We start from the raw sequence: 8,862 nt of genomic DNA on the forward strand, positions 1-8,862 counted from the left end.
GTGTGGGGGTATGTGTGGGGGTGTGTGTGTATGTGTGTGATTCAAGCTGTTTTTACCTTGCATTGGAGAAGTTTTTGAATGTTGTCATAAAGACCAGAACAGACCCTGACAGCAAAAAGCAAATGTGTCACCAACTTGTACATTGAGGAAAGTCGCTAATAATTCTGCCGTGACTTGGTCATGGCTGCCTGGGTTTGTTTCCATCCTCTCTGTGTTTTTCGTTGGGTACACACAGGAAAGCCACTACACTGGCTCCCACATGCCAAAGAGGCAATCCTCCAGAAAGCTCCCTGTGTGCACCACGGTCAGCATCCCTGCCGCACACCTAACTCACGGGCATGGGATTGTGCACGGGTGTAACAGAGCTGCACCACGTGGCATACATGTTCAATCAAAACAATTTATATTTTGAGTATTAAGTATTTAAAATAAGTAACACAGGAAGAATATGCACCTCATGAATTATTGACAGTAATTTGGTGTTTTGAAAAGTGATTATTTGATAAACTGTGACTTTTTCATGGACAATTTGTAATCAGAAAGAGCTTAAAATCATCAATACATTACTCATTAGAAATTATTTGTTCATTTCCAGTATCAGGTTGTCTGAGCTGTTTACTCAGTTTACAGCTTCTCTCCGCAGCCCTCCCCAATGTCGTGTCACACAGCGCTGTGCACCTGAGGGAGCCCAGGGCCCCCATGGCTCACCCGAGGTCCTGGTGTGCGACAGAGCTGTGGAGCCTTCCCGGCACAGCTGCCTCTCACCCTTCCCTGCTGCACGGGCGATGCTGTGGCACTGGCTGCACCCTCTGCAGATCTGCTCTCCCGGGGCTGAGCAGGGTTTGGGAGCCGGGGAAGTGTGGGGCAATGGCACAGTGAAAGGACTGGGGAGGGAATATAAGAGTAACTCCCTTCCTCACCCTCCCCTCCTCCTCCACGGACAGAAAGCAGCCCCAGCCTCCAGCCAGGTTAGCAGCACGAGGTGAAATGAGAGACTTGGAGGTTTCGGCCAATTTGCAGGGTCAGGCTCCCCTGGCAAGCTGGTGTTTGACTGGTGCTGCTACAGGCTGGACTGGCGGCGCCCCACCCCTGCTCACAGCAGTGGAGGGGGTAGTCAGGTCTGTTCCTTCTCCCACTTGGTTATTATCCATGATTACTACACACAGAACCTGCTGGATTTTTTAAAGAACTTTGGTTGGAAATGCACCCTTTTTTTCTCCATCCATTTTATTTTTTCGTCAGTGGTAAAATGAAAAAAGAGAGAACTGTGGAAGGGAGAGAGATACTGGAAGAGACCAAAACTGACATTTAAGTTCCTCCTTCCACCTCTAAAACAGCCCAGGTTCTTGCAAAGATTTTTGATAGACCTGCACCGAACAATAGATTGACTTAAGAAACCCTTCCAAACTTGCAAAATGGAAATTAAGGCAGTAATTTTCTGCAAAAATATCTTAGCACTTTTTGATCAACACAGGTTATCTCTGCCAAAGCAGGGTTCAAAATGATCCCTACAGTACATAGAAGAAAATGAGACAAGTCATGTCATGATACTAGTCATAGTATCCTCATCTTTTGCTGCTTTCATGTTGGGAAATGACTTAATCTCCATTCATCTCTGTCTCAGCTCTGCCAGTTTCTAAACCATGACAGAATGTTGTCTTTTCCTCTGCAATTACTTAGACTTTCTAGTAGGCTCTTGCAATGGATGGTAGCAAGCTTTTTGGAAACCTAAATACATTTCACTTACCAGTTCTTTATCTGATCTCATCCCTACAAAAAGTTGTGCTATTGTGACTAAAGGTATAATTTTATCTTGCATAAAGCTGCATTAGCTTAATTCAGCTGATATAAAGTTGCACGATTCATCATTCATGAATATGTAGACACCCATTATCAGTTGAAACCTTGCTTATCTTGGTCCATCTTGCACTGGTGAATTTACAGGTACAAGTTAAATGCGTATAACACGTTCAAAAACTTTCTTAAAAAAATAAACATACAGAAGTTGCATCACTTTAACTAAAAGCAGATTCTGTGCGGTGCTGCATACAAGCCCTAAGGGATGGGTGGCAATGTTTCTCTTTACAGAAGATGCAAGGAGTACAGATCTTGCAGAAGGAGCTAGTAAGTATATTACATTTTAAAATGCTAGCTGCTCAAGCCATGGCTCTTCTTACTGTTTTATTTCGGGAAGTATTTCACTTCTATTCTCATTTAGAGCAAGCAGAGACTGAGGAGAGAGCCTGGGAAGCTGACACCCATTAGGATCTAGAAAACCGATTGCTGTCAAAACCTTTCTGGAAATTTGGAGAGTGAACCCAGCTCTTTGTCTTTTGTATATACCATTGTAGGGCACTCTTTTCTGCAACTGTCATTTTTTTCTTCTACCAGGTAATCTGTATGTCCTGGTGCCATGCATTACCTACTGTGAGATGAGTAGTGGTTTGTGTGAACTTCAACAGTTAAGTGTCCCAAATTAATACACCTAATTTAAAGCTGTTCTCCATCAATTCTGGGGTCACTTAGGCTCAACACCCGTAAAAGGCTGTACTTCTCCACATACACAACTCTGACTTTTGGGTCTGTGGGAGAAGAAAACTTCACTGCAGCAAAAAGGTAACACCAAATTTGCATGGGAGCCAGGGCATCATCATGGCTATAGAGAGAGTAATTAGAGGTTTCATTACAGACCATCTAGTAAGTTTTCAGCCCTCACCTGCTGGGCCCCACCAAGAGGGATACAACAGGGGTGCATTCAGGGTATCTGACCTGCAGGCATGGAGGAATCACCAGTCAACCATCTGGGGGTTGTCTCCCACATCCCCAACTGACCACAGCTTGACCACCAGACACCTCTGCCTTCATTGCCCATGTTTCCCTGCACAGAAATTAAAAAAGGCTGAAAGTGGCTGACCTACAATTATACACCAGCATTACAAATAAAACAACTTGATCCAAACTCAAGCTGCAACCCTGAAATACTATTTCATCCTCCATACCTGGAGGTATGCAAGGTGGGAGAGCAGCCCACTCCCCTCCTCTCGGGCTGTGATCCCAGCTGTTCTTCCACTGCAGCTGCGACAGTGAAAGAAGAGCTGGGAACACAGACCGAGAGGAGGGGAACAGGCTGTTCTCCCACTTTCGCCTTCCAGAGGCTTTTATGCACCCCCAATGCCCAGCACAACTCCAGTCCCAGGGATGCTCTTGGAGATTGCCTCAGCCATGGATTTTTTTTTTAAGGAACAGGCATAACATACAGAGATGTTCTCAGCAACAACTTAGAATAGTTATGTGCAATACCTGCGACATAATGATAAGCTGGTAGCTACCAGCAAATTAATTAAAATAGCCTGATAAATGCACCCATGTTGAGAAGTATATGAATGCTTCAACCGCAAAGACTGATAGGAAAGAAAAGTACCCATTCAGAAATAATGGTGCAGTAGCTGTTCCCTTTCTGAGTTAATATTCTCTGTCAGAAGCTATGCAGAAGCTGCTCTACCCTTCTTTGGTACGAGCATACGTGCCAAAACAGTGTGGTTGATGATGAATAGTATTTGTCCTCGGTACAAGATTTAAACAGGACTAGATACAGAAAGGGATATGAACAGGATGTATTCAGAAGATGACAACTGTGAATTTTTAGGACTCAATGTTAGGAAATACGTAATATGAAAAAAAGGCAGTCGTCTTAAATTTGGCAGGTATGCAGGCATTTCTTTCCATACTAATATTTTCTAGAAAGATAAGGGGGGATATTTAAGAGCTGTCTCTGTCTTTTCCAAGGCACTGTCCATTTTCTATTTCTATCTCTTAGATCCTACTGGGCAAAGAATAGCTTTGTCTGCTCAGACCTCTGTCATTAAACAAACTGTATGAGGACAGTACCAATAATACATGGAAAGAGCTTTCATATTAATGGGATCAGAACTGAAATTAAACCATTCACATAAATAAACAAAATACAAGCTGTCTTCAAAATCAAAAATATATCTAGCAGGTCTGCAAGTTGCAAATATTTCCAGACTTCCATGCTTTAAATGTAAGTCCTTGTCTAGCCCCTATGGGTGTTGGGGATCCGATACGGGCACTCAGCTGACAACTGCAGCAGCTAATGATGTTATGAGTTCATCAGCTGTTTGCTGTCATCCCCTTCTGAGCAACACACCTTGCAAAGCAGGGCTGGCAGAAAGAAACCTGTCACTTAATGCACTTCTTTCAGCAGGTTAAGCAAACACATGGGTATGTGCCCTGGAGCAGCCAAGGTAGGAGGACATGCTCTTCCTACCCACTCTGCTACTGAGAAGCTAACTTCCAGCAAGAAAGCCAAAAAGAGAATTGCGGTAGTAACTTCCTAGACCTCTGCAGCAATATTTTCCAGAGCTTGTCTTTCAGAGTCTTAATGCTGCAGATTAATTTCCTAGGTGCCTTTGTTAGAGGATAATGAACCATTATTTATGTCAAGATTATGTGATTTCAAAAGTCAAAGAGATCACCAGAAAACTGAAAAGGTTATGTTTTATTTGCACAATTGGTACAATAAAATAGTAAAATTATCATTTATTTGCCATTTTGATGACAGTATTTTTTTAATGTGGCATGGTATAATGATGACTGTATATTTCATATAATCTGCCATGTAGCACAGAAAGACAGCCTATTCTGGGGTGAATTGGAGCCAGCATTCTGCATGACCATTTTAGACAGAAATATTATAATCTGCCTGATGTTATCTAATTATAACCACTTCTGACATCTCTTTTTGCATTAGTAGTGTCGTTGTGTGACACTTAAGCAAGGAAAAAGACCGTAAGATTAAGCTGAGCAGTTCTTACCTTATTGAGCACCCAATGACATCTATGATGTGACATCAGGAGCAATTATTATGCTAAATATTTATTTATTTATTTATACAGCAGCTCCCTGAAGGGCCTATTGGATGCTCTGTTGGATAGCTCATTTTCTCATTTGTAAGATAGCTGAAATTTGGCTGGACATACACACCTGCTTTAAAAGACTTGGAATAGAAGAAAGGCAGGAGAGAGACAACCTCCTCTTTGGGTTTTGACAAACAAGGATCAGAAAATTTGGTTTAAAGAAAAAAAAAAAGAAACTATGTGGCAATAGGCCAAGACTCCTCAATGGGTGGATAGTATGGAGAAAGGAAATACATGAAGAAGAATGTGAACATTGGTCAGAGAGACATTATCGTCTGTGAAAAGACTGAATTTGTCTGAACTGTTGGATGAAGTCGTTGAGAAACAACTGAGCAGCTTGTGCAACTTTGATTTATATCAAAGCATCAAATTCCAAACTTCTCCTAGGATAGTACTCATTGTCAGCTACAGAGTCAGATTTAGAAATGGATTAATATCTCTATAAAGATATTATAGAGATAAACACTACCAGGGATGCATCACTGTTGCGTCATTGACCTCTCAGATATAGATTAAGAAGCAAATGCAACAACTAATGGTGCAGCTTACTTATTCTTGGACATGACAGCTGACAAATGTCCTGCCAAATAACCACCAAACCTACTAGAGATAATACTATGTCGGACATGGATTATTAGGTACCCAGAAAAGTATAGAACAATCAAACATAAGTATAGAACAATCAAACGTAGAAGACAAACTTGGATTGACTTGATTCTATTTAAAAAGGAAAACTGCAAAATGAACTAGAGAAGTTGTTGATAAAGTTTCAAGTGCTGAAGAAATTGAATGTGTGGAATCCAGGAATACTCTCAAGTAAAAGATACAAAAACTACTGGAACTGAGAGAAGGGGGGGTGGGGTGGGGTGGGTGCAGAATTATGGAAAGACTTTAGAAATGGCTGGGTAAGCTGCCATTTTCAAAAAGCTATTAGGAGTGAGAAAAGAACATCCAAAATAGGAAAAAACCTACTAGGAAATGCACCTCTTGGAGCTCAAAATTCAGGTTTAGCTACACCTTATAAAGAAAATTAAAGGCAAACTATGAAAAACTGAATTAGTCATATAAATAACAAGGAGAAAAGAGTGGGATGGTGGGTTTGCTTTGCAGTTAGAGAAGGAAGAGACTAGAGAAGTATGACTTCAAATTTAAATAGTTTGCTGTAGTTTATATAGAAAGAAAATGTTAAGCAGGGAAGTAAGAACAGGTTGGCTAATGGAAATGAAGGAAACGAAGATTTGGGAACAGAGCTCACCACAGCTGGGATTGAAATAAAACTTAAATAACATAATGTATTGAACCCAGTGTAGGTGGGTGAGGGGCAGGCTGTCCTCACCCAGAGCAGTGAAAGATTTGGCACGTGAAATTGCAGGTCCAGGAGCAAGGATTTTTCTATAAATCTTTCAAGTTAAAGTAATGCTGCATGACTGCAGAATAGCATATATAGACTCTGTATTTGAGGATAGAAGAAAAAGGACTTGAGTGAGAAGACTGTTAGACTTCACTTCAGTATTATGAAAGGCTTTAGACAGAAGACTGTGCAACAGAAACTTTAGAAAGGCAAATCACAACAGGGCAACTCATTATCCTGTTTTACTAAAATATTAGATTTTTCTAAAAAGAAGCTTGATTAAATCTAAACTGTATCTCAGCAGAACATGTTATTTACCTATTATTTAATATTGTGCCACATGAGAAACTATTATTTCACTATTAGTTAGAATGGTGAAAATAGGAGTGAGTCAAATTTTAAGATATGCATTAAACTAGCCAAAAGAGAGATAAAACCACATACCTATGAAAGAAAACTACAGGCGCAGAGATTTACCAATGCAGCTTCTTATCAATACATTTCAGAGCAGATATTAATTCATTCCCTTACAGTGGCACAGAAAACAGGGCTGTGGAATGAATGTCAATCAGACTACCACAGAGGAAAAAATCTGAAAGAAACTGAGATTGAGACTACAAAACAGGATTACATTTAACCATCCAAATGCAAGATCAGGAACTTTGAAATTATACAAATTTCTGCTAAAAACAGGGAGCTCATCAGCTGGAAATGGTGTAATAGAGGAAAGATTCGGGTACCCTGATCTCGCTGAGGATGACAGCATGCTGCTACTACTACTTTGTGGCCACACAAGAAAAGCAAATACAAACCAAGGATGTATAAGGAGCAGCAATGCCACGAGATGAGGCCTTAGGGAGACAACATCCACACACAGTTCTGGCTGCTGTGTTTCAAGAAACAAGAGTTAAAACAGAAACAAATATGAGGAAAGACAACTGGCAGCGCCAGGGGACAGGAGACCCTTTGGGGAGTGGAGGCAAATACAACTTGTCTAGTTTAGCAAATAAAGGTTGAAATGGACTAGAGCTGCCACTTATAAGTACTGGGGAAGGAGAGGTGCTATTTAAGCTAAATGATGTGTTAGAAAGAGAGCAAAGGACATCAAATGGCCATAAATACCCACAGGCTGAAAGTCAGGAGGAGGTTTCTAGCCATCTGAGAAGCGACCTTTTACAACAAACTTCCAACAGAAATACTGGGAGCAAGAAATCTAACCGGCTACAGGGTGGATCAGGATAAATTTGTGAAAGAGGTGGTAGCAGATACATTTGTGAGGCCACAGGACTAAATTCAGAGTCCCAGGATGTTCCGTGAATCCTCCCATCTTTCATCGTGAAGGAGATGGAGAAGCAGAGTGCAGAGCAAGGTCCTGCCATGTGCTGTTAGCTCCCCATGAACTGATGCACCCACAGTCAGCAGAAGGCAACTTCCAACCTACAGAGTACAACGCATTAACACAAGGAATTTCCATTTTCCAGTCAGAGTTAATTTCTTAGTGGAGTTACAGAGCATATTACAAAGGCTGATTGTCAGTAATATGTTTTCTGATTTATAACTTCCCAGAGTCCCTGACGATCCTTTGTGATTGTGTTTACAAATCCATGCATGCAAACACACAAACACTATAATTTGCTGCACTGGAAAAATGAAACAGCTTCAACTAAATTACCACTTAGTGTGGATGCAAACTTTACAGCAGTTGATACTGGGCTCTTGATCCTTTCCTGTTTAAAGCCCAGGGCATCCTGACCTGCCCCTCACCTCTAATGTAGTCACCTTCTGTCAGCCAGCGTGGCTCTCCTGTCGCTGTGCTGGGACTCTGCTGTACAGCCCTGGCACGAGGCTGTGTGTTCCTTCCAGCCCAGGATGGGAGGGTGATGGCTTGAGAGACGGGTAATGTCCCTTTCACAGCTGAAGCACAGCTAGGGTTGGATGTGATGCCGGCACACAGTGATGACAAACCCTGTGCACTGATGAGAAGCATCAACTGTCTCACCTTCAGTGACATGTTAGCAGAGGTGGAGGATTAAGCAGATGTGGAGAATGGACCACCAGTCACCAGGAGTGTGCACCACTGGAGCAAGTGCACTGGAGCTGCACTTGCAGAGGTCGCCTTGTGCCTACTCTCCTGCTAAACAGAGGTATCTACAGCTATATGTTCAGCGCATTTCCTCAATTCACTTAAATAATTAAACACCATGTTAGTGCACACAGCATGCAGTGAGAATGACTCCACCACCCCCTTTCCACATACGCAAAACTTTCATTCCTCTCCTGACATGGAAGTCTCTTGTCATCTAGTTTGATGTGGTTAAATTGACGTATCTTGTTAAATCTTTCCTAGCGGCTGACAGTAAATTGGAATGTACTAAAGAGGTAATGGCTAGCAATATTGTTTCCTCAATTTGTGCAATGACTCATTTAGAAACAGAATAAATATTAAGTAATTCTGCAAATCTGCAACTTTCAATTGCCAAACCATTTCTGTACTTTAATTCTTCAAAGAAAAAATTGTCACTTGCATAACATTTCTGAGTGGTGAAAAAATACAGTTTCAATTTTCATATGTTG

This window comes from Pygoscelis adeliae, unplaced genomic scaffold (genome assembly GCF_000699105.1).
Source record: "Pygoscelis adeliae isolate BGI_AS28 unplaced genomic scaffold, ASM69910v1 Scaffold446, whole genome shotgun sequence".
Classification (NCBI taxonomy): Eukaryota; Metazoa; Chordata; class Aves; order Sphenisciformes; family Spheniscidae; genus Pygoscelis; species Pygoscelis adeliae.